Here is a 25737-nt window from a genome sequence, read left to right as displayed (position 1 = left end):
TACCCTCCAGCCACGCCTCCCCTCTTCCGAGCTACACAGCCCCTGTGTCGGGGAAGGGCAGCGATCTCTTCATTTGCAGGGAATGTATTGTGATTGGGTCAAACCAGTGCTTCTACTTTATTTTATTATTATTTTTTTGACATGCAGAGTTAGACAGTGAGAGTGAGAGAGACAGAGAGAAAGGTCTTCCTTCCGTTGGTTCACTCCCCTAATGGCCGCCATGGTCGGCGCCACGCTGATCCGAAGCCAGGAGCCAAGTGCTTCCTCCTGGTCTCCTATGTGGGTGCAGGGCCCAAGCACTTGGGCCATCCTCCACTGTACCCCCAGGCCACAGCAGAGAGCTGGCCTGGAAGAGGAGCAACTGGGACAGAATCCGGCGCCCCAACCGGGACTAGAACCCGGGGTGCTGGCGCCGCAGGCAAAGGATTAGCTAAGTGAGCCGCAGCACCGGCCCAAACCCGTGGTTCTGAACTAGGCAACCTGCCCCGTCCCCTCCCAAGGGGACATTTGTCTGTGTCTGAAGACAACTGGGAGAGAAAGTGATCCTGGCACCTGGTGGGGGCAGAGATCAGTGATGCTGCCCCCACCCCCACCCCACCAACAGGGACTTATCCAGCTCCGGACGTCGACAGAACCCCTGCGATAGCCGGTGGGTCAGCAGTTTGACCAGAAGCTCAGGGTCCTCGCTGGAGTCCCGCAAGATGGCAAGGGGAAGCCTTGAAGAGTGACTACACAGGATCCCAGGGCAGGGTGCAGAGGAGCAGCAGCTGGGGCATGGGTCAGTGTTTCGAGGACAGAGGACGGGGCTCCCCATCAAAGGAGAAACCCTCAAATCAAAGGAAGGGAGCAGCAGGGGGCCAGGGGCCAGGCTTCCACCTCCTAGGGGCTGCCTGGTTGTGGCTGACTCTGGCTGTAACAGGAGGCCAGAGCTTCTCACTGATGCCTCCTCCAGTGCCTGCAACCCCTGGGGACCTGGCCCAGAGGCCACCCACACGCGGCATCAGGTCAGGTCATCGTTGGCAGCAGGGAAGTCGCAAACAAGGAGTGAGATCCATTCCCAAGCTGCACTGAGCACCTGCTGCACACCAGGACTCTGCCCACTTCGCTTCCTGTCCCCTGTCGCCTCCCCTCTTCTCGCAGCCCCAGCTCAGTCCTCTGTGGTGAGCCCCCCCCCCCCGCCTCCCCCCCCCCCGCCTCCTCCCTGTCCCTGGACTCTTGTCTTCCCTTCATCACATCCTCTGCTCCCCTCCGCTCAGTCAGTTCCTACTCCCGCCCCACCACAGCCCGCACATCCCTTCCTCTGAGGGGCCCCCCTGACCCCTGAAATAAACTGAGCCTCCTTCCTCTGTTCCCTCGTACTCTGCCCTTCCCTGTGGGGTTGTATTTAAAATCTGCTTGACTAGAAGACAAGGTTAACAGGATGGGTAAGAGCACAACTGTTGGCATCAGACGAACCCTGGTTCAAATCCTGGCTCTGGCCACCACTGTGTGCCCCTGAGCAAAGCTCACCTCTTAGAGCCTTACTTTTCCCATTGTCAAATGGAGACAATCACAGCGCCATTGCCATGAGGTCATTGTGAGGATTAATTGGGATTATCCTTGCAACATGACCAGCATGTGATAATAATCTTTGATTATTACTGTGGTCATCATCATACTTACCAGCATCGTTAGCATAGTGGTTAGCTGCGTGACTCCTGGATTAGAGGGAATATAATCATGCAGGTATAGAAAACATTTTAGCTTCCAGAGAGCACACATCTGACCCTCCAGGAAGGTTGAGCCTCAGCTTTCCTGTCTGTAAACTGGGCTCTCACAAGGACTTTCCTTACAGAGTTTGTGTATCTCCCTGGTTAAAGCTCAGCCAACATGGGCTCATGCTAACGGCTTGCAGGACAGGCCCACGGTAAGTTTCCATAAACAGAAAGTGGGGAGGACAGGTTAAAATGTATGAGTTTTTTTTTTTCTTTTTAAACTGCAAAGCCACTGCTACCGTCAGCTTCCACTGCTGTGTTGAATGAAGCTAACCTTGTGTAGGAAGGAATGAAAGGACTCCCTTTCATGAAGTGACTTGCTCATGTTGAATTTGCTGCAGATCTGCTGTGCTCCCCAAACCCCGTCTTCTGGTTCTCTGCCCAACCCTCACCCATCCCAGTGGGCTAGGAATCTCCAGGTAGAGGGGAGGCTGTGAATTTTACATGGCACCCCGGCAGCTGCTTTGAAGCAGAGCCTTCAATAATTCACCTGGCGTTGGGACTCCTTTGATTGTTTTCTTCTCTGCACACAAAAAGAAGGGAAAGGCACTTCGCGGGCGGCCCACTCCCTGCCTTGAAGTCAGCTTGAGACTCCTGAGCCAGGCAGGCCAGGCTCCATCCCAGCTGTGTGGCTCCGGGCAACCACTCCACTCAGAGGTGCCGACCGTACAACAGGATTTTTTTTTTTTTTGACAGGCAGAGTTAGTGAGAGAGAAAGGTCTTCCTTCCATTGGTTCACTCCCCAAATAGCCGGTACAGCCAGCACGCTGCACTGATCGAAGCCAGGAGCCAGGTGCTTCTCCTGGTCTCCCATGCGGGTGCAGGGCCCAAGCACTTGGTCCATCCTCCACTGCACTCCCTGGCCACAGCAGAGAGCTGGCCTGGAAGAGGGGCAACCGGGACAGAATCCGGCGCCCTGACAGAACCCGGTGTGCCGGCGCCGCAGGCGGAGGATTAGCCTAGTGAGCCGTGGTCCCGGCCCACAACAGGATGTTAATAGCAATCTCCTGCCATGGTGAGAGGCTCAGATGAGGCGACCCTATCCACGGTGCCTGGTATACAGCAACAAGAGCTCAGTACCAAGCCGTGTTCTGTGACAGCACCTGGCACTTGAAAAGACTCTAAGCTTGGTTTCCAAAGACTTGGGCTCCAGCCTGATCCTAGCACTCATTACTGTGTAATTCTTACCTCCCTTACCCTCTCTGACTCTCCTCTGTCACAGGACAAAGGAATTTGAGCTCTGGAGGGGACAATGAGGCAGACGGGTGATCACACAGTAAAGACAACAGCAGCCTTGTCACTTAGCTCTTTTCCAAACCCTTCTCTTTCTACATTTCCCCAGCACAGGACCCTGTCATCTAACACCACAGTCATCCATCCATTCATTCACTCAACAAACGTGCAGCGAGCACTGCTTGGAGCCAGGTCCCACCCCAGGCATGGGGCCACCATTGGGAAGGCACATAGTAACACCCCAGTCCTCGGGGCACTCGCACTGGTGCAGGAGTTCTCGACTGGAGGGGGTTTCCCTGCCCGTCCCCTGCCTCAGGGGTCCCTTGGCAAGGTCTGGAGATGAGTTTTGATTGTTACAACTCGAGGGAGGGGGCCATGGTGCTGCTGGCATCTGCTCAACACCCCACAGGCACAGACCAGCTCCCCCCGCACAAGAAGGGACTGTTCAGCTCAAAATGTCAATGATTCCAAGGCTGCCAAGCTCTGTTCTAGGGGAAAGATGCAGACAGTGAACAAACTAATAAGCCACGCCTGTCGTGGACCAGAAGGGGAGAACTGGGGAGAGGCAGGCATGGGGGTGGAGGTGGTGAGATTTACGGACACGCTCGTGTGGGGTAGGAGAGAAGGGAGTCCACATGACCCCAGGGGCTTCGTCCTGAGAGTCTGGAAGGAGAAACGGACGCAGCAGCCCACCACTTGGTCTCCTGATACTCATTCGTAACTCTCCGTTCCCCTGCCAACCCATCTTCCAGTCTCCATGCAGCAGCCAGGCAGTTTTTAAATAGAAATTTTATGCCCTCATTCTCCTGCCCAAGGCTCTCAGTGCTCAGTGGTACCCACCCTGACCCAAAGGCCTGCCAAGACAAGATGTCTCTGGGCCCCTTGCCCCATCCCCAGCCCCACTCTCCACCCCTGCCTTTCCCTACTTTCCCTACACCTCTTGGGAAGCTCAGTTCCAACGCCACTTCCTCCAGGAAGTCTTCCTGGGCACCAACCAGCTAGTTGAAGGGATTCCTCCAGGCTTTAGCAGTGCCCTGTGCTTCCTCCAACAATGTGCTCACTGGCCATGCTGGTTGCAATTTCCTGCCCCACCTACTGGGCTGTGAGCTCCATTAGGCTGGGTATCGGAGCATCTTGGTCACTATTCTAGGGTGACCCATCGTCCAGGTTTTCCTGGAACTTTGGTGTCCAGGATGGTTAAAACTGGAGAAATCCTAGGCAAACCAAAAAAGGTTGTTAATTATATCCTTGATGTTTAACACAGTCTAGTCCAAGGTAAGTTCAATTCTTACCTGTTCAATGAATGGCAAGAGATAAATGCTTTCTGGATGGATGATGGGTGGATGGATGGATGGATGGATGGAGTACAGCATCAGTGAGCTAATAATCCAAAACCATCAGCCAGACTTCTGGGAGCCTCTGGAAGAACTCAACCTCAATCCACCCTGATTCAAGCTTCAAGGACCACCCCACCCCACCCTCCCATCCCCCCCAGATCACACTGTTTCTGCTCTCTATGCAGGGCCGAGGTTCAAAGCAGAAAGAGAGCTCAGGGAGAACAACCAGGGCAGGAACTCCAAGGCAGAAATTCTCCTGGACCTGGATGTCTGCCCACTGTGGGCCTGGACCTCAGCTGCCCCCACGTCCTCATTCTAATCCCTGTCCCAGTCCTGTCCCTGAGGCCCCTCTGTCCAGGATAGCTTATCTCATTGTCTGGAGGCACCCTGTCAAACCGGGGACTTGAAAGTGCTTCTCATATTTTATTTTTCTCTTTTGTGTTTTCTTTCTTATTTTTTTTTTCTGGGGCAATCAACCTTCCAGCCTTATCACATTCTAATAAAGTGGATAACTGTGTCCTCCGGGCAGGTGGCTCACAGGACGGAGGGCGGCACAGCTAGACAGATACCTGGCTAAAGCAAGATGTCCCAGGATATTCTCCGTGCAGGGATGATCCCAGTGGGGTAACTAAAGGTGGGGAGGGGGGATGGCAGGGATTTTTTTTATGACCCACCTACAGAAAACAACACAAAATAAAAATGTAAACTTTGATGACAAAAATACTGCACAGTGAACACACTGCGGTGGAACCACCACCCAGGGCAAGAAACACCATTCCCGGTGCCCCCAAAGCCCCCTCCTTTCCCTGCCCAAGACCACCACCTTCTTGACATTATGGCCATGCCATTTCTTCCTTGTTTTTCTTTACAGGATTCTCACCTTAGCTTGCATCGCTAAACATGAGAGTGTGCCTCCTGTTCCGTGCTGTTCCTACTGTGGACCAGGCTGCACGTACTCCTTTTGTGTCTGGCTTTTTTGCTTGGCATGATTTTTGCATGAGGCATCCTTTTGTGGTATAGTCCATAGGTTACTCATCGTTACTGCCTTGGACTGTCCCTTGGGATGTCTCTGCCTTGTTTTACTTGTCTATCTCATCACACTGGACATTTGAGTAGTTTTTTTTTTTTTTTTTTTTTTTTGCGATTATGAGTATACTAAAAAAAAAAAAAAAAAAAAAAAAACCAAAAGCACACACACGCTTCTTCCTGTAGAGTGTGTATCTTGCTACAGCGTCTTAAGGGAAGTACTGCTCTGCTATAGTAAATGCTGCCAAACAGGTCTGCAAAGCAGCTGCACCAATTCACACTCCCACCAGCAGTGTGTGTGTCCCATGGCCTCCTTCTGGCGTCCTCTGTTCACTCCATGACGGTCTTGTAGGCACCGGCGTGGCACAGGCGTGCAGGCAGGGTGCAGACACAGTCTAGCCAGGTCCCTGACCCCCAGGCAGAAGGTCTCGTAGGGGTGATGGAGGTTGTCTAAATCATTGCCCAGCGCTGTAACCATCAGTGCTAAAGGAATGATACAGCTCTTGCAGATCACATATCAAGGGCAGATCTGATCTGGTTCCAGGAGAACCCCAGAGGAATTTGCACAAGCAATGCTTCATCCCAGAACCTGAAGGAGGAGCTGCAATTAACTAGACGAAAGTGGTTGGGGTAGAGAGGGAGGTATGCTGGGCAAAATGGTATAGCATGTGCAAAGGCCCTGAGGAAGAAGGGAGCAGAGTGAGTTTAAGAAGAAAAAGTCCAGAGAATTCAAGGAAGTTTCCTACAATGGCACAGCAAGTTGGTAGCAGAGTTCGGCTTGGACTCCCCTGCTAAGGGGTTCCGGGTGCCCATGGGGCAGCCATGTGTGGATGCAAAATGGTTCTGTTAGAAGTCAGGGTCTGCTCACAGGAAACAGGGCCTCTGGATTCAGGCAGACCAGAGTCCAAAGCCTCATGTCCGCTGTGATCTCGCTGTGTGAGCGTGGGCAGGTCCCTCTGCCGCACAGAGCCTCAGTTTCCTCATCTGTGACAAACAGGACTGGGATGAGAAGGCCACAGCCCTTGTGGCTGCTGGAGGAGAACAGGAGGTTATGCCTGGGGAGGGCCTGGCACTGGGAACTACCGCGCAGCAGCAGCTGTCTCCTGGCCCCAAGGCTGCCGGTGTGACAGTTTTACAGGAGGAGCTAAGTGTTACTGTGTACCTACTGTGTGCCTGACACCTCCTTAGGAGGCAGGAGCTACACGCAACCCCACGCTGCAGATGGGAAAGCGGAGGCTCAAAGCCATGCAGTGACTTGCCCGCTGTCCCCCAGCTATGCAGTGGGAGAGCCAGAGTGCAGAGAATCCTCCCTGACTTGGAGGGATGGTGGCTGAATTATTTTCTCAGCCTCTGCAGAAGTTTTATTCCAGGAAATCAATAGTGCAAAGCAGGAAATCAGAGAGAACATTAATAATCTCAGGCAGCAAAATGAACTGCTTCTGAGCAGCCATCCTCACTGAATCCCATCCACGGAGCCCACGAGGAGCCCACGACAAATGGCGCCACTCGCAGGAATGCAGGTGCCCCCCGGGCCACGTTTCTGGAACAATGGGCCGCAGCCTCTGCCAAGGTCACCTACAGCAAGCCCTCTGAGATGCAGACAGAACAGACTCCACGTCCCCCACACTGGGGAGACCTGGCTTTATAAGCAGCGGTCCAGCTGACCTCACAGACACGCTCATCTGGCCTGCCCTGAGTTTTACAGTTGCCGGAGCTGGTGGCCAGTGATGCTACCCGGGTACATGGTGCACGTAACTTTGGAACTTTCTTAAAAAGGGGGGGGGGGCGGGGAGAAGGGGCTGGCACTGTGGTGTAATAAGTTAAACCTCTGCCTGCAGTGCTTGCATGCCTTATGGACTCTAGTTCGAGTCCTGGCTGCTTTTCTTGCAATCCAGCTCTCTGCTGTGGCCTGGGAAAGCAGTGGAGCATGGCCCAAGAGCTTGGGTCCCTGCACCCACGTGGGAGACCCAGAAGAAGCTGCTGGCTCCTGGCTTTGGATGGGCGCAGCACCAGCCATTGTGGTCATTTGGGAAGTGAACCATTGGATGGAAGACCTTTCTCTGTCTCTCCCTCTCTGTCTGTAACCCTACCACTCAAAAAAATAAACATTTTTTTTTAAAAAAAAACAAGAGCCATCACCACCCTGGGCCCACATTCTCTTGTGGACACAGTGAGCTGGGCCTTCTGCTCTGTCTTTGTGCCTACCACGGGACACAGCTGAAACTTGGGGTTTGCTTGAGCTGTGACCCCTGCCTTCACCCACGGAGTCATCACAGCTTGCGGCTGGTAAAGGGACACATGAGGGAGGTGGGGGCTTGTAGGGAAACAGCTGATTTGGTCACCCAAAGCCGGAGCGGAAGTGACTGGCCCAAGCCTGCCCCAGGAGCAGGAAGCTGGACCTTCTCCTCATGGGCTCCTCCCGTTGTCAGGAATTCTTACTGCAGCCCTGCCTGGCCTGTGCCACTGGATGCCAAGAGCAATCACAACAGGAGTGTTAATGGGTGGCAGGTACTGAGCCCACTGCATGCTAGGGTGGGTGCTAAGCACCTTGCACACCTGAGTTCCTTTCTCCCCGGCAATTCTGAGAGGAGGACTGCATGGCTTATTGATTGCTCCCTTTCACGTGGACACTTCCCCTTCTTCTGTTCACGGGGTCTTGATTTTTCCTGTGGGCACCCGCTCCTCCCCCACTACAGGTCTCTGTGGCTCAGAAAGGTACAAACAGTGATTCACCACCCCAGGAGGCGCTTAGTGTTGGTCACACGACTCTGACCTGCTGCAACAGGACAGCCCATTTCCCTGGACACCGGGATGGGGTCCCGGGAGGTCATAGCTGTCAATTTCAGAACTGCGAGACCTGGGCTTGCGGTGGCCACCACAACCACCACATAAGCATGGAGCTGTGGTTAAGCATCTGTGCCCAGAAGAAGGGAGCCAACCGGCAGGAAGCCCAGAGAAAAAGGAGGGCCAGCAGAAGGGCGGATGGTGGAGGAGGGAGGGAGGGGGAGGGACGAGAGCAGGAGGGAGGGGAGAGACTTGAGATGCTGCAGAGCTCCTGGGTGCAGCCAAGCCTGAAGCTAGATGCTCGTCACAGGAGCCAGCATCTTCCCTTTAATAACTAAGAACAGAAGCATGTCATGTCTTTTGAGTTTCCTGCCACTTCCAGCTCAGAGAATTCTGATCTGTGTAGAAACGCCATCCTCCTTTCCAGTTTACACGCGAGTAATTGGAGGTCAGGAAGATGGACGCAAACCCCGCAGGGCCGCACGGCTGTGAGCTGGCAGCACCTGCACTGGAGCCGGATCTGGCCCACACCTGGAGCTGCCGGGTCAGGAACCCGGGTCTCCTACAGCGCTGTCCCTCTGGGAGAGGACAGCCAGAGACTCCAGACAGAGCGTGTGTTCCGAGCTGCTGGGCCTTGTGGTGTGTAGGGGCGGCGAGGGAGGGAGGACAGAAGGCTGAGCTGAAATAAAATATATAATTACTATTTAAATCAGTTCAGATATGGCAAGGAGAGAAATCAAAGCTCTCTGTGGCATTTCCCACTGCCATTTTTAATTCTATCTTATCAAAACACAGCTGGGATTTGTTTTTCAAAAAGAAAGCTTCTTTAATAAAAAAAAAAAAGTGTCTAATAAAAGTTAAAATAGCCTACAGGCCACCAGGTGACAATGGAAGGAAGACAGAGGCATTTTAACAACTTCAAGCAGATTAAAAGAGTAATTTGTTGACTTTTTTCCCAGTGTTCACCTCTCTCCTGCAAGGCTGTGCGTTTTGCATAATAAGACGGAAATAGCTGCTGTTCTCTCTGCCCTTTGCTGGCATTTCAATGGGCTCCCACCTCATGTGGGGGTGTGCTTGCTTTTTGTTGCTGGGACCAGGGTTTAATGGAGTCAATTTGCTCCCTTTGACTCAAACTCTCTACAAAGCATCCCACTGCAGGGACGATAACGAGCAGAACACGCAGGCCCACGAGGCCCTGAGGACTGTCCACTTTCATTACACACCAGCTCGTTCCCAGCCCAAAAGCTCTGACGCCCTGGTGCTTCGATTCATGCCATTCTCCTTCCCACCTCAGGGCCTTTGCACATGCCGGTTCCTCTGTCTGGAAGGCTCTTCCTGGCTTTCTTTACCTACATAATCCTTCTCATCTTTCAGACCCCAGCCTTCCTGTCCAGTGCTCTCCAAAGTGTGCTCCCCCCCTTCCTGGTTGTTACTTTGAGTTCAAATTCTACACAGGACAGTGTCTTGTTTTTTCTGCACACTCTCTATGGCACCAGGCACACAGTTGGTGCTCATTACAGATTCGTTGAACAAACAAGGAGACCTTGACGGGATGGGAGCACACGGCACCTGCGTGACACAGGTTCTCTCAACGCCTGGCCTCCCCTTGCTGCACCTCAGGCTCCCAGTTCACCCTTTCTAGCTTGTCTCAAAACCCACTCCAACCCTTGGGTGCACATGGCACACTGAGGGGTGAGACCTTCCATGCCGGAAAGCAGCACAGGCTGTGTGTAGGGTCAGAGCTGGATTCAAACCCTAACGCTGCCTCTCAGGAGCCATGTTTGGCCTTAAGCAAGCACTGTGTCTCTGCAGGCCTTAACTTAACTTACTTTAACTTTAAATACACGCAACATGAGAGGTGCCATTTTAACCCGTTTTCTGTGTACAGCTCCGTGTTACTGAACCCCTTCAATGGTTGAACCGCCACCACCATCTTTCCCCAGAACTATCACCTTGTAAAACTGAACCTCTGTACCCACTCCACACTGACTCCCCATTCCCTTCTCACTGTGCCTGGCAACCACCATCCCACCTTCCTTCCCTGTGATGTGACTCCTCCAGGAAGTGGAATCGGTGTTTGTCCTTTCATGCCTGATGTGTGATACTTATCTGAGTGCATTCAAGTTTCACTGCTGTAACACGCATTGCAGTCTCCTTCCTTTTAAGGCTAATGTTTTATCTCACATGCGCTACAGTCTGAGTATGGCTTGGCCTCTGAACTCACGTAGGGCTTTAACTTCCAAAGTCATGAGTTAGTGGAACTAACAGGGTGGGAACTTAACGCAGTGACGGTGCGCAGGGGGTGCCCTCATGGGAGGTGCGGAGGTCACTGGGGGTGTGCCTTGGAAGGGGGTTCTTGCCAGAGGGTGTTAGGAAAGCCCGAGTGTGGGCTCAGCTCCACTTCCTTCTCACCGTGGGCTCCTTCCTGGGGATGCGCTCCACCACCACCAGCACCTGCCAGCCACCAGCGCCAGGCCATCTGGACTTTGTACCTCTAGACTGTTAGCAAAAATCAACCTTTTTTTTTTTTTTTTTTTTTTTTTTTGTAAAATTGGGCTGCTCCCGTGTTTCACTGGAGTGATGAAAAGCTGCCTGATACACTAGGCATCACGCTTTGTTGATCCGCCACGTTTTGTTGATCCAACGGAAGCTTGAGTTGCTGTGGGCCACCGTGACCAGGTCTGCTGTGGACACAGGTGAACTCCTTCACTTGCAAATGGAGATAACTGAATAGCTTTCTTAAGGGTTGTTGTTGGGATCAATGAGTTTGCATGTCACGACCCAGTAGGTCACAGACGGCTCCTCTTACCTGGGTGACCGAAGAACATTAGTGATGGGGGTGGGGGCAGTGAGGAAGCCACAAGGAAGATGCAACACCAGCAAGAGTGGGGAGGAGACACAACCCCTGGGCCAGAAGGGAAAGAGGAGGTTCCTAAACGGGGGAGAGCCCTGCGGGGAGCTGTCAGAAGTCACCACTGCCATCACCTGTTGTGTTCATTTGTTGATGTATTCTAACTTCCACCCCCGGAATCATCCCCAGGGCACAGGAACTCAGTTTGCTCAGTGCTGCACCCCCATGTCCTAGATAGACCCTAGACGGGCGATGTGGAGCAATGAGCCAGAGGATGCGGGCAGCCTCCAGACGCCGAACAAGTCTGGGAAGTGGATTCTCCCCTGCAGCCTCCGGAAGGAACACAGCCCTGCTGGTCTGTCCAATTTAGACCTCCAACCCCCAGAACTACAGATCACAGATGTGTATCGCTTAGGCCACCACGTGAGCTGTCTCATCACAGAGACTCATCCACTCACACATGAAAGTGGCAGGAAATCTAAGGGACCGAGGGGTCTGTCATGAAGAGGGAGAAGGTCCACAATGGAGCCCCAGCTCTGCCACCAACTATGCCAGACTTCAGACAAATCCCACCTCTCAGTGTTCGGGCGGGGGGGGTGGGGGGGAGAGCTGACGGGCTGCTCCTGGCACTTCCTCCAGCACTGGCTGGCTGAGCTGCTCTGCTGAAGTACAGACTCAAAGATGTGTGGTCTCAGCCGCTGGAGACCACAGACTGCACCAAGGGCCAGCAGGTACATGGCGGGCGGGCAGTAAAATCCACCAGGGGCAGAAGACCTCAGGACCGCAGGAAGTCCAAGAAGTCCTTGGTGCCACTGATATCCTCAACCTGGCTCTCTCTGGGCACAGGTCAGCCAGTTCCCAAAACCAGAGGGACCACAGAGTGGCAGGTGGGAAGGTCAGCATTGTGGCACAGGAGGTTAAGCCACTGCCTGTGACAATAGCATCCTGTATGGGCACCAGTTCAAGACCAGGCTGTTCGCCTTCTGATCCAGCTCCCTGCTAATGAACCTGGGAAAGCAGTGGAAGATGGCCCAAGTGCTTGGGCCCTGTTATCACGTGGGAGACTCAGATGTAGCTCCTGCCTCCTGGCTTTGGATCAGTCCAGCCCCAGCCACTGAGGTCATTTGAGGAGTGAACCCAGTGGATGGAAGATGTCTCTCCCTGTCTGTCTCTCTCTCTCTATATATATAACTCTGTCATATGTGTGTGTATGTGTTATACACATATGTGTGTGTATGTTATAGGGAGAAGCCCTGAAACCAGGAGGTGCCCCACACCTTATCACTCTGCCTGTAGACAGCCAAGGAGCTATTTCTTCCTTCTCTGAAACAAACACTCTGCCTGTAGATAGCTAAGGAGCTCCCTAATAACAACTAGAATGTTACTAACCAGCACTGCCACAGCTTCCACACTGTGCCATGTTCTGTTACTGAATTTTCCCACAGTCCTTCCAGGCAGACAGGAGTATTATTATCTCAGTTTTACAAATGATGAAACGGAGGCATGGAGTGGTTAAATCCTGGCCCGTGTCCACTGAGCTGAGAAGCGGCAGAGCTGGGATCGGAACCCAGGCAGTGGTTCAAGGCACACGTTGGCACTGCTCTAACTTCCAACCCCCGTGCGCCTTTTGAGCTCTTGCTGTTTTGAAAACCGTCCATGGACAAGGTCACATCATTTTGCAACAGTCCTAGAGACACCAATTCACCATCCCTGTTTTACAGGTGAGGAAACTGAGGCACAGAAAATGATGCCCACTGCCCCAAGGCCATTTGCTCAGTCGATGGTCTGGTCTGCTTGACCCCAAATCCAATGCCCCTCTGTAGCTCTTGGCTGTCGACATAGGGTCCCATCCACCACTGACTCCAGCCTGTCAGTGCATTTCTCTTATGTAAAGCCATCTGTGTTCTATGTAGGCATTTCAGAGCCCGAGGGGGCTTAGTCTCTCCCTGCTAATAATACAGGACTGACTCTGCCAGGCATTGTGTGAGGGGTGTGTGTGTGTGTGTGTGTGTGTGTATTAGCTTATTAAATACTCAGAGCAAACCTAGGGAAAGGCACTGTCATTATCACCCTCCCCCCATCATACATATAAGAAAAATGAGGCTCAGGGGATAAGACACCTGCCCAAAGCGAGTGATCTGCGAAGCTCAAGCAGCTTGAATGCAGACTGTGAACCCTGACACTACATAGCTTCTAATTTGCTCATTCTGGAGAGTGAGCCCTTCCTCCCCACCCCATGCTGAGCCAGAACTGTCTCCTGCAGGCTCTGGGTCTGTTCCAGGTTCCCAGGTCAGAAGGGCTGGTGCTGGAGCCTCTGATACAAATGGAAACAAGCACACCTCCTAGAATATCACAAGGCACTCAGCTATCAGTTCTCTCCCCAACGAATTCCACCCCATGCAATCATCAGATTTGTTTGCAGACAGACCCTCTCCAATGCCTAAGGAATGATCTGGACACTCACATCTTCCTTCTTTTCTTTCCTAAGCTGATAAACTTAGCCTGGGACCCAAGAACTCTGGGGTTTAGATAGTAACAGGATCTGTACAACTGATGGTGCTAAAAATTGAACACTCATTCATTTTGTTTGTTCAACGAACCTTGAGCACCTACTACGTGCCCATCCTGCCTTGGCACAGGAGCACAGCTGTGACCGTGAATCTCCCTGCCCTCCCAGGACAGTCACCCACAGGCCTCCTCTCTCCTCCCAGGGACACATCGCTACCAGCCCCACCCAGATGGACTCATGTCTCGGGGTCTAGCACAAGACCTGGCAGCTCTGGTATAAAGTAGGTGCCCAATAAAGGAATGTTAGAAAAATGAATGAAAGAACAAAGAAGATTATGAATTGATGTACTCACTAAACAATGTTCATGGAAGAGGAAGTTCACACTTAGAAAACTGGGGGAGGCCCCAGCTGGTTGCAGAAGATGCAGAAATTGAAGATTCATTTCTGCCCTGGTCCCAAATAGAAGCCCACGGACACTTCAGTGCCAGGAGGAATCATAGTCACGTGTGCCCATTCAAGAAAACGATGGGTTTTCTGACTTAGATGATCTTTGTTGAGTGCTTACTCAGTACTGACTATTATCTCATTGAATCCCCATAAGAATCCTATAAAGCAGGCATTATTATTCCTATTTCACAGATGAGGAAATGGAAGCCTACTTGTATCTTGCCTAGGATCACACAGCCTGTAAGCAGGAGAGATCAGAACACGAGCCTGTTAAATCCCAAAGAGGGCCGGCGCCGCGGCTCACTAGGCTAATCCTGCGCCTTGTGGTGCCAGCACACCGGGTTCTAGTCCCGGTTGGGGCGCCGGATTCTGTCCCGGTTGCCCCTCTTCCAGGCCAGCTCTCTGCTGTGGCCAGGGAGTGCAGTGGAGGATGCCCAAGTTCTTGGGCCCTGCACCCCATGGGAGACCCAGGATAAGTACCTGGCTCCTGCCATCGGATCAGCGCAGCGCACTGGCTGCAGCACACCGGCCACGGTGGCCATTGGAGGGTGAACCAACGGCAAAGGAAGACCTTTCTCTCTGTCTCTCTCTCTTTGTCCATCTGCCTGTCAAAAAAAAAAAAAATCCCAAAGAGTAGACACTAAGTCTCCACACTTGAATCAAACCAGAGTTAAACAGGGCATCGATGGGCAGCTAGTGGACACATAGCACGATGCTGTTGCATTTCTTTGAGCCTGGGTCACTCAGCTCAACCCCAGTGCCATGGTCCTGGTGGTGGGTGCTCCATGACAAGCACTGGACAGTCAGAACCTTCCTGAATGCTAGCCATCGGGCAACCAGAACCCCGCTTCTCCAAGCCCTTGGCAGTCTGGCTTCTGTGTGAGTGGTCCTGCATGAGCTGCAGAACACCAGAGCAAACATCACAAACCAGAGGCCCTCGTGCCATTCTTTCTGCCAGGCACAGACAAGAAGTCATTTTGGTTTGCGGCAGCGGCGGCTGTAGCTCATTTGTAGCTGTCCTCAACATACACGCAGGACACTGAGGCCAGTGACGGAGCCACTCGCTGTTGTCAGGCAGCTCAGATCTGAACCTGGATTCGGCTGCATGTCAAAGAACCTTTATTTCTTGAGTGTCTACCATGTGCCAGACACTCTTCTGGGTACCGTTCAATGTCGATTACCCAACACTGTGCAAAGGAAACGTTCCACAGAAGTGAGTTTTCCAGACACCGCGGCTGCATGCACAGAAACATTCATGGGGGGCAAACTGTTTTAGACAACAGCTGATTCCGCGCCCGCCGCCCTGCCTCCTCCACGGTGTTCAACTCTTCCTCAGGGCTGTCACAGAGGCCAGGACTGTGCTGGCCGAGCACAGGAATCACGACCCCCAAGCTGATTCTTTCATTTCCCTGTTCCTTCGTATCAGCTCCTCATCTGTACCCTGTCCCTGGGCTGTCACTGCGTCTGGCTGCTGTCACTGTGCTTCCTCTGCCATCCTACACCCCTTCCTTTGCTCCTGTACAGGCTAAGTCTGGGGGCTCAGGTCACGAAGCTCACCAGAAAGGAATGCCAAGAAGGGCTCAAACGTTGGCTGTTTTCTGGTATGGACACTGTGGCAACTGAATTAGACCAATTACCTGTTCTATTGTTTTAAATGTATTAATCTAATCTATTTGAAAGGGAAGAGGCAGACAGACAGATCTGTCACTCACTGGTTCACTCCCCAAATGCCCATAAAAACCTGGGCTGAGCCAGGACAAAGTCAGGAGCCAGAAACTCAAGCTGGGTCTCCCACATGGGTGACAGGGACCCAGGTACTTGAGCCATCATCTGCTGCCCTCCTTGGTGCACATTAGCAGGAAGCTGGACTCGGGAGCAGAGCCAGGGCTCAAACCCAGGCACTCCGATGTGGAAGTTGGCATCTTAATCTCTATGTGAAATGCCACCCCTTTTTTCTGTTTTCTTTAGAGTTGAGTTTCCAGGACAATTGGACCACAGGTTTTTATGGTGCTACACCTAAGAGCTATTTGAAAATGAAAACTAGTTTGATTGTTTCAAAGTCAGGCACTCAAAGGCAGGCACTCAAAATGCAAAGAGCCTGGGCAAGTGGCCTGTAAGTGGTTACTTGGTAGTGGGGTGGTTCAAGGCCATCTCAGCAAAGTGGGACTCACTTTGGGGACAACCCAGCAGAGGAAGGAACATGGGTGATCTGCCACCTCCAGGCCATGGCAGACACTTCCACACAGTTTATCTTAGCAAACAGTACACAGCCTCAGCTCGCTGGAGGAATAGGGACTTGCCATGCACCTGCAGAGCCATGGCCCAGTGCACAGCCCTTGAGACCCACCTGTCCTGATGGGGGACCCTCCAGCCATTCGCAGTCCCCTGTCCTGCCAGCCCCCAGCCTCGCTGACAGATGCAGGTTCGCCTGTGAGGGTGGCCCTTGGGCTGGCTCATGCCACTTCCATGTTCACAAATGAGAGAAAGCAAAGAGAGAACTTCCTCGGAGGAGTTCCTGGGAAAGAGAGTGGGCCATACCGTAGTGGTGCTAGGAGGGGTCGACAGGTGAGGGTGCAGCTGGGAGCCCAGTTCTGCCACTGACTGACTGTGCGACCTTGGACAAGCCGTGAACTGCTCCGAGCCTCAGTGTCGTCAAGTGTAAAATGGAGAACGGGGTTTCTTAACCCCTAGGACTGTCACAGGGGTTAAATGAGAGGACGAAACTGAAGCTCATCTACAACCCCAGGCACCGCGACATCCCACAAACAGAAGCCGCCACCACCACCGTCACCATCATCAGCATCATCGGGAGGATCTGCACATCAGGGTCCTGCAGGGCCACCTTGGAACACAGGCCAACATACATGACGGCTTCGGAACCACTCCAGTTAGAAAAGGAAACGGGACCATAAGGGCTGAGACTGGAGAAGACCTCTCAGTGATCCACTATGATTCCTCTGCCAGCCTATCTATAGACAGGAAAATCGAGGCTCAAAAAGGGGAAGGGACTTGCTCTTGGCCTCCAGGTCGGGTGGCAGAGCTGGTATTCAGATCTCTTCACTTCCCACTCAGAGGTTCTTCTCTTTGGCCCACACTCATAACACAGAGAACTTAAAGGAGTCAGCAAATAACCCAGTAATTGGCAGCCACGCTAGAAACAAGAATATCTAGACATGAGAAGTGTCCTGCTGGGCTGGGCCCTGCTGTCCCAGGGCTCCAGGAGGCGCTAGCTGGAGACTAGGGCCACAGCTGTCCTCCTACCTGCATGTGGAACTCAGGCCATAGTTACCTGCCTCCCTCCGTGGCCTTGTGATGTCTCCTCCCCTCCCTGGGTTTCTGTCTGCCCATCCAAGAGTTCCCCAGGTTACCAAGTCTGCCGTACCTTTCTTGACCCTCTGGGCACCTCACCTGTGGGTGGAGGCAAACCTCACCTGTCACATGACCCACAGTGATTCATCCAAGTTCATTGAATTCATGTCTCAGTCTCCCTTGGCCAACACCCAAGACTCTGGCTGGGATTATTAGCCCAGGTGTCAGCAAAATTTTTCGGTCAAGGGCCAGATAATAAATATTTCAAGCTTTGCAGGCCATATGGTTTCTGTCACAACTGCTTGACTCTGCCATTGTAGTCTAAAAGCAGCCACAGAAAATACGTAAAAGAACAGCCCTGGCTTTGTTCCAATAAAACTTTATTTACAAAATAGGCAGAGGGTCAGATTTGCTGACCCCTGGTCTAGATCACCCCAAGCTCTCCTCTTGGACTAGACTGACAATGTGTCCTGGTATGCATGGGGTTCTCCCAGTTTTGGCACTGAGAGTCTCATAGCCTGGAATAACCTCAGTTGCAAGCAAGCCAGGATGATGGACCTCCCTGTCTGGAATCCCTGTGTGCCTGCTTTCTCCCATCTCAGAACAGCTCTGGCTGTGACACTGTCTCCTCCACACAGGGAAGGAGGGGAAATGTGAATGAATGAATGAATGAATGGCCGATCACACCCACCCACATTCAAACAGACCCTTCCCACTTCTGTGACAGGGGTCATTCCTGCCAACCCCAAGTTCCAGGAGAGTTAAGGGGAGAATGCCCAAAAGTATGCTATGATGTCAGTTATGTCTATCACACCACTGGCATTGGGGAGGCAATATGACATCATGGTCCAAAACATGGTCTCCAGGGTCAGGTGACTTCTACACTTCACCTCTCTGAGCCTTACAGATCAGAACAGACGACTAATAGAAACAACCGCACAGGGTTACCCTGAGTGACAGATGTGTGGTATGTGTGGTCCCTGGCAAACACTCCCCCAGTGTCGTCTGCTATTATTACTATCAACGTTGGAATGGGCAGGAAGCAAGGTAGGGCTGGGGTACTGTATCGTAACAAAGCACTCGAGACTGGGTCATTTGTAAAGAAAAGAGGTTTGTTTAGTTCACAGTTCAGGAGGTTCAAGGGCCACAACACCAACACCAGCTCAGCACATCACAGTGGTGGGAGCCAGAGAGAGCCCCAAAATAGATCTAAGGACCTCCCACTAGGCCCCCAATATTACAGGTCCTACTTTCTCTTAACATCACCACTCTGAGGACCAAGCTTCCAACACAAGTGCCCTGGGGGGCAAACCACATCCCATCCACAGTAGACAGCAGCAGGTGCTCACTGTGCAGCTCTGAGTTCCATGGCCCAATAGGAGAAAGCAATCAAGGCTACCTACTGATGACTGCATCAGTTAGCTTAACAAGCAGCCACTACACCTGACTCATCCATTCGCAATCATTTACTTAGCCAACCTGTGTGTGGCCACAGGGGGATCTGCTGAGCTAGGTTGGGGGTACTCCATGTCTGCTCATTCTAGGGCTAGGTGAGGTGGCAGCAGCCATGGCAGGGCAGTTGTTCTCTCAGTCATGACACAAACACCCATGCCCCCAAAGACCTAAGCTGGGGCAAGTGCAGTCACCCCTGCCTCACTGAATGGCCAGACCTACTCACATGGCTGGCTCCCATGTGAAGGAACAAGGGCATAAACCCTGCCTGCTCTTTGAGTAGGAACATCACAGTCTCACGGGGAAAGTCAGAGATGCTGGGGGAGGGAGGCACTGCACCAGCAACGCGCACACCCCAATAATCAAACGCCTGCCAGACCTCAGAAGGGGCCCCACACTGGCCCAGCCCTGCCCGCCTCACCTGCTCCTCCCCGCTGCCTCCTCAGCTCTGGGTGACAGTCTGCAGGGACCCTGAGTGCTGGCACTTGCAGCCCACGGGGACCCCGTCCTAGTTCCCATCTTTCCAACATCTGGACCTGCTCCGGGGAGCCATTAATCTCGGGCAATTTCTTTCCTCACTTGATTTGTTTATTTAAGGAAAACAAGTTGCTCCTAATTAGAAACACTGCTGTCGAGATCTCGGCACATCCTAGGCTGCCTATTTTCAGACCTTCTGCCTAAAATTATACCTGCATTTCCAACATCTGTCGGTTTGTTTGGAAAGCGTCCTAAGTGGAGGCTTTTGGCGGGAGAGACTCGGGATGCTGCTGGGGCCAGGGAGGCAGGCACGAGGAATCCAAGGGGCTTTGGAGCCCTGCAAGGAACAGGCACTCGGAAAAATGAACACGCCACCTCCCAACGCTCTGTGCAGAGCTAACACCAACTGGTGAGCAAACACTCAGATCAGCACAGAATGAGGGCATCAGACACGAGGAACGGGGAAAGGAGTCCAGGGTTGGTTTCTAACGGGCACTTCTCGGGTGTGCTCACACCACTCATCTCTCTCCATACACACACACACACGTTGACGTCTCTGCACACACTCAGGCATGCACATACTTGGAAGTGCAGAGACACAGACTGGGGCAAAAGTTACACTGCTGTGCAGATAGGCACACACAGAGATATTCACACACTCAGGGACGTGAGAAACTCTAGTGCAACTCCCAGGTATGCACACTCTGAAAGCCACTCATACACTTGCACAAAGGTTACTGCAACACATGGAAACACACCTTCAGAGACACTCACACGCACACAGAGACACACTCAAATACATACCGCAAACAACACATCCAGATACAAATACACTCAGAAACACTTGCCTACACATAGAGATATGACCAAGTGTTCAATGCTACACACAGACATAGGTTCAGAAATGTGTGTACACACAACTGCAACACACACAGCCATAGAAACACACACAGGTATGCAGAGATGCAGACACACTTTATACCCACAAGTGCACACACTCAGAAACTCGTGCAATGCATATATACACAGAGATACATCATGACAAATAGGTGCACATACAGACAATCGAGTGTACAATACTAAACACACACACAGATACCCTGAAAAAGCAGACTCATATGTCACTAAGTCCACAACCTAGACTCATACATCACTGCACATGCATGTGTATACTCACACATACGCAGACACAAACACCCACATGAACATATGCAGACAGCACAGACAGTTACCAACGCATGCACCCAGGCAGACAGGCACAGTTTTTCAAACACAGGCCTTCCCACAAAGACCATCACTACACATATGTGCATCTGCGCAAGCACGCACCTGCCTGGTCACACACATACATGTAACATACACACAACAGCTTTAATGCTCACAAGCACATTCACTTGCACTTACCCTGACTCCCACATGTCACTATAGTCTTTCAGATGCACACACACACTCATATAGTTGACATAAAGTACACCCTTACTGACTCTAGTCACACAGATGTGCACGCACACTTAAGGTTCTCCCATAAAGCATACCCACACGAACACATGTGCACAAAGCTACATGAGAAGGTGCACATATGAAGTCACACACACACACACACACACACACAAGCACAAACCCTGCTCCACAAGAAAGCCAACTTCATTTTCTCAGAATCCTAGAAGTCAAGTGTGCAGACTAAGCCAGTACAGGGGGGAATGCCTCTACTGCATGCCGTGAACTCACTCCACGTCAGCCAGCAGCTGGATGAGGGCTGCCCCTCCCCAGTGGTTCCAGAAAGAATGTGGGGCAACCCCCCAAGCCTCAGGACCACTGGGAAGGAAACAGGAATGACTAGAACACTGTGTCCCCCTACAGTCTCAGCACCCTCCCCACCACACACACAAGTATGGCTCTGCCTATCAGGGACAGCAGCCTCACCTGTCCAGCGTGGGGCAGCCCTCAGCCCCTCAGCAGCCTGGGTGCCTGGCACCAGACACACTGAACTTCTCTGCTTTGGGTCCCTAGACAGCTGCAAAGTTGAAGCCCTCGAGACAGCTTACCTCTACACCTCCTGTTGTCATGGCGACACAGCAGCTGGGTGCATCCAGCCCTCCCAGAACGCCCAGGGCTCCCCACTAGGAGCAGCCGGTCCAGCAGTGCTTTTATGAGGAAGCAGGGAGGGGGCGGGGACTGCAGGTAATCAGGTGATTGGCAAGAACAAGGGCCCTGCCCCCACCCCCAGCCCCCCGTTCAAGGACCACTTGGTGCTCCAGTAGGACAGGGACAGCATCCCTGGGGAAAATAGCACCCAGATGCCCATGTACAAGACCGCAACAGACAGCCTTGCTGCGGCCACTGTGAGCTCCATGTTTGTGAGACGCCCGGCTGAGTACTCTGCAGGCACCATCTCTGCTCCCTACACCCGTCTGGAGCAGGGACTGTGAACTCCCCACATTACAGCAAAGGAACCAAGGTTTGCAGAGGGAGGTGAATGGCCAAACTTACTCCTGATCTGAGTCCTAGGTCTCTCCAACACTCAATTACATCACCCGGAGTTTGCAAATCTCATGTGTAACATCACTCACATGTCACTCTATGAGGATACACAAACTCTCTTCATGTTCGAGAAGCAGCAGCTGGAGCTCAGAGAGGGCTAGATTTACCCTCAAGTCACACAGCAAATTATAGGCAGATGTGAAGCACAACCTCCTGACCCAGTGCTGGGGCTTTCCCAGGACACCCAGCACCAGCATCTGACGCCCTGGAGGAATTCCCGGATTTCAGCAGCCTAGGGAAGCAGCTTCTAGACTGATGCAGGATCAGAACCCCACGCAAGGATGGGCAATCCTGAAAACCTGCCTGAAGCCCAGAGAACTGTTCAAGTGCCACACAGAAATGCTGCTCTCTGAAGGCGGACAGCCAGCCCCAGCAAGGGGCAGACACAGAACCAGGGTCATGACCTGCTCCCTGCCTCACGATGCATCCAGCGCGTTAGGTACCTACCAGTGCATTAAGACGATCACAGCCCCAGGCTGGCACCCCAGGAGGAAGCATGATGTCATCTACAGGGCTGTGATCACAGGGGTGGCTCCAAAATGATCCCTGACGACAGCCAGCCTCTTTGGAGCAAGCTACACGTGGGGCTCAGCAGAACCTCAAGGGGCCTGCGGTGTGGAGGGGTACACTGCCCCCATGCCCTGAGCTGGGCATGAGAATGCCAGGCGCCCCTACACACGGGTCCCTTCAAGCCCCTTTTCTGCCGAAAGTTTGCACCTCCCCTGGCTCCAGTCTGAACGGTTTCATTGAGCAGCCCAGGAAACTTCCCCAATTTTTTGCTCCCCTCAGGAACAGCCCCTTTGGAGCTGCAAGGAGCAGGAGGTGACCCTCACCCCTCCTTACGGGCTCTACCAAGGAGACAAGGTGACTCCTGTAACCACACGGGGGGCTGCTGGAAGGGCTCGGATGAGGGTGATCCTGCCAGAGGAGTCCCCCGGTCTCCAGTTCTTTCTCTTTCCTTATACACACACATGCGCGTGTGTGCATGCGTGCACGCACACACACACACACACACACACACACACCTTGGGAGAAAGGACATAAGCAGGTCTGCAAAGCCCCCTACACAAAGCCCCTGGCCGGATACCCCTCAGTCGCTGGTCCCAGACCATAGGGAACCCCTTTCCCCAGAGTATCGCCCTCAAGAAGCACCTTTGCACGCCAGCTCTGAAAGAGGACTCGCTCCTTCTCTCTCAGCACTCCAGACCAGTCAAGGGGCAATGCCTACCCCAAATTCAAAGGGTCCCCCGCCTTCTCCCTGGGCCATCCTTGCCAGAGAAGCCCTCTAAATGCACGCCTTTCCGGGACAGAGACATGCCCAGAGGAAGGGCGCCTGGATGAGCCAGGAGGTCCCCTCCTGGGCCAGAGGAAAGTTTGTCATTTTCCCAGAGCTCAGTTGTCACCGTGCTGGCTTCTTCACTCAGCCAGCGCTCGGAGCTGGGCTCCCAGCTTGAGCGTGGGGTGGGGGAAGCAGCTGGACCTAGAAGCCCAGATTGGGGGGGGGGGTAGGAATCTTTCACGGCAGCTCGGTGCCCCATCTCCCTTATGGAGCCCTCTTCCCAGGTCCAGAGCCCCTAGTTCTTACCTGAGAAGTCCCAGCCACTCGCGAACTCCGCCAGCAGAGCTCAGCCGGCGCCTGGGGTCTCTGCCTGCGACTCCCGCGTCCCGCCCAGCGCACCCGCTCCGTGGGCGCCTTCCCTGCTGCCAGCTGCTGCAGTGCTACCCGGGAAAGCGGAGCCGGGCTTTCTGTTCTGGCCACTGAGGCTCCTCCAGGCGGGCCGGGGGCTATTTCTCCGGGTTTGGTGCCAGGGGCATCCTCTGTGCCTCCAGCGGGAAAGTGGGAGAGTGTGCGCCCTGGATTGCAGCAGCGGCGACAGCGGTGGCCAGGGGATGAGGAGGAGGTGGCGACGCCAGCCGGCGAGCCGGGGAGGCGGGTGGAGGCGAGAGGAAGTGAAAGCTGGGCTCCCGCAAGCCTGGCGCTCGGGCGGGCTGGCGGGCAGCACTGCGGGTGCCCCGCGCCGCGGCGAGGCCCCGCGCACGCAGCCGCCCCGGGGATGCCCGGGCCGGGTGCGTGCGGCACTGCCGGCCGCGGCTGGGCGCGGGGCTCCAGCCGCCTGGCCTCCCGCTCGCGGCTGCCTTGGCCGCCTCGCTCGCTCCCCGGCACTTCACGAATCCCAGCCCCAGCTCCTGGTGCCGCTGCCGCCTCCGCTGCCGCCGCCAGCAGCGCGCCTGGGCCCGGCGCGCTCCTCGCACGGAGCCACCGCTCAGCCTGCCGCTTAACTCCTTGCGTGCCACCTGGCCCGCCCGCCGCCTCCCTGGGAGCTAGGCGGACCCAGAGCCTGGCCTGCTGCGGCGCACAGGCAGGGGCCTCAGCTTCCCAGCCTCAGTGTCTTCGCCTGTAAAATGGGCTCGAGACCCCCAGCATGGGGTTTTGGAGAGCATTTACCGAACCGATTACGCTAAGTGCCACTCTGCCTGGCATGGAGTAAGCGCCCTTGTTGCTGCTCTATGGTTCAAGAAGCGAACACTGCACCTTGAAAGTAGCAAACACCCAGTAAGGGGCAGGTTTGCTCTTTGGTGTTCAGTAGGCGGTAGTTTGTAGCTGTGTGACCTCCCGGTGATCACCCACCCTCTCTGTGTCTGTTTCCAAGCTCTGTGGCCTTGGGCAAGTCAGGGGGCTCCCTCTGAACCTCTGTATCTTTCTCTGTAAGGTTAAGGGGTGATGGTAACGCCCACCTGACGGTAGTGACAAGGGTGTTGGTGACAACTCACTGAATTGAGCCTTTATTATCCGACACTGTTCTGTGGGTTAAATTTTTAACTTTGGGAAAAAATCTTGTATTTCGGATGACGATTCTTGAGCAAAGCAGAACTGGGTTCCAGCAGGGACTTAGCAGGGTTGTTTCATCTCAAGGAGCCTCCATATCCTCACACAATGGGAACAAAGGTGGTGCCCACCTCACAGGGAATGTGAGGAAATGAGTGTGGAGCGTGGGGCCAGCGCTCGGTCAGGGTCAGCCAGTGAAGGTCGCACGTTCCACAGCTCATGGTTCCTGCCTGAGGGGGCTTCAAAGGCTCACGGGCAATGGAGTGAAGAGGTAAGTCTGAGTGAACTTTAAAAAAATGCATGGTTTTCTCATAACATGCCTTTTCCCATGAATGCTTTTGAAGACTTCCCATGATAAAGGGGTGCCCTTGAACTAACAGAGAAGTGAGTGTGACCGTTCAGGTTGCCAGATGAAACACAGGATGCTGAGGTCAACGCCAACGGCGATTTTCAGCATTAATCTGAAATTTTACACGAGGCATAATTATGCTTATTTCATTGTTTACCTGGAACCCAAATATCTCTGCGGGCCCTGGGGTAAGGTGCTTGATCAACTGATCTCTCTCGCTCTCGCACCTCATCTGTAAAATGAGAATATAGATTCCTTCCAGTGGGGATGGGAGGCTGCACCTGGTTCCAGCAGGTGCATGTTCCCAGGCACATGAAGCACTGCACACTTGTCTCTCACTTTCTCACACTCTCCCACGGCCTCGTCTCTTCTGCTTCTTTTCCCCTAAGTCTTGGGGCTGTCAGGGGCTCCCCACAAGCATTGTCCCAACCTCTGTGCAGGCCTTTGATACTAAGAGATCAATGATTAGCTGTAGAGAGTAGACAGTGCAGTTTTAGAATTTTTGTCTAACACACACACGCACGCACACAAGCCAGCCAGTTTGTCAATCGATCAGTTTTGGCAGGAAGCACTGCCATCATGGTTCTTCTAGACCTGACCAGTGCACAAACTCCAAACTTTGCTGAGGGCTCGCTCCATTCTTGGCTTCCCTCTGCCATCATTCGTGTGTTAAGTTTCTCAGAAGCAGGCTCATCCTCTCCCCCATGCCTTCCAGGTCAGCTTAAAGTTTTATCGTTTCTGGCCAAAGCTCATTGTGGGACTCAGTGACGTGGGTGAAGCAACAAAGCCAACCCAGAAGTAAATTAGGGAGATCAAGACGGGGCGAGGGAAGAGAGTTTCC

At 53.3% G+C, this 25737-nt stretch overlaps 1 protein-coding gene across 2 annotated transcripts in view; it reads right to left on the bottom strand.

Annotated features, from left to right (window-relative positions):
* The window catches only part of WSCD2 (WSC domain containing 2), a 130372-nt gene extending 106415 nt beyond the window's left edge, over window positions 1-23957 (bottom strand). Inside the window, exon 1 of one of the 2 annotated variants that reach the window (XM_008249349.4) lies at window positions 23306-23957. The gene's annotated coding sequence lies outside the window, so the exon portion shown is untranslated. Of the gene's footprint in view, window positions 1-21224; window positions 23112-23305 lie in introns of those variants that run through there. The other variant, XM_017338066.3, reaches the window with a different exon arrangement.
* Window positions 23958-25737: the final 1780 nt, after the last annotated feature.

This window comes from Oryctolagus cuniculus, chromosome 21 (genome assembly GCF_964237555.1).
Source record: "Oryctolagus cuniculus chromosome 21, mOryCun1.1, whole genome shotgun sequence".
In the NCBI taxonomy this organism is placed as follows: Eukaryota; Metazoa; Chordata; class Mammalia; order Lagomorpha; family Leporidae; genus Oryctolagus; species Oryctolagus cuniculus.
Note: the sequence above shows the minus strand (reverse complement) of the source record. Positions and strands in the feature narration are given on the sequence as shown.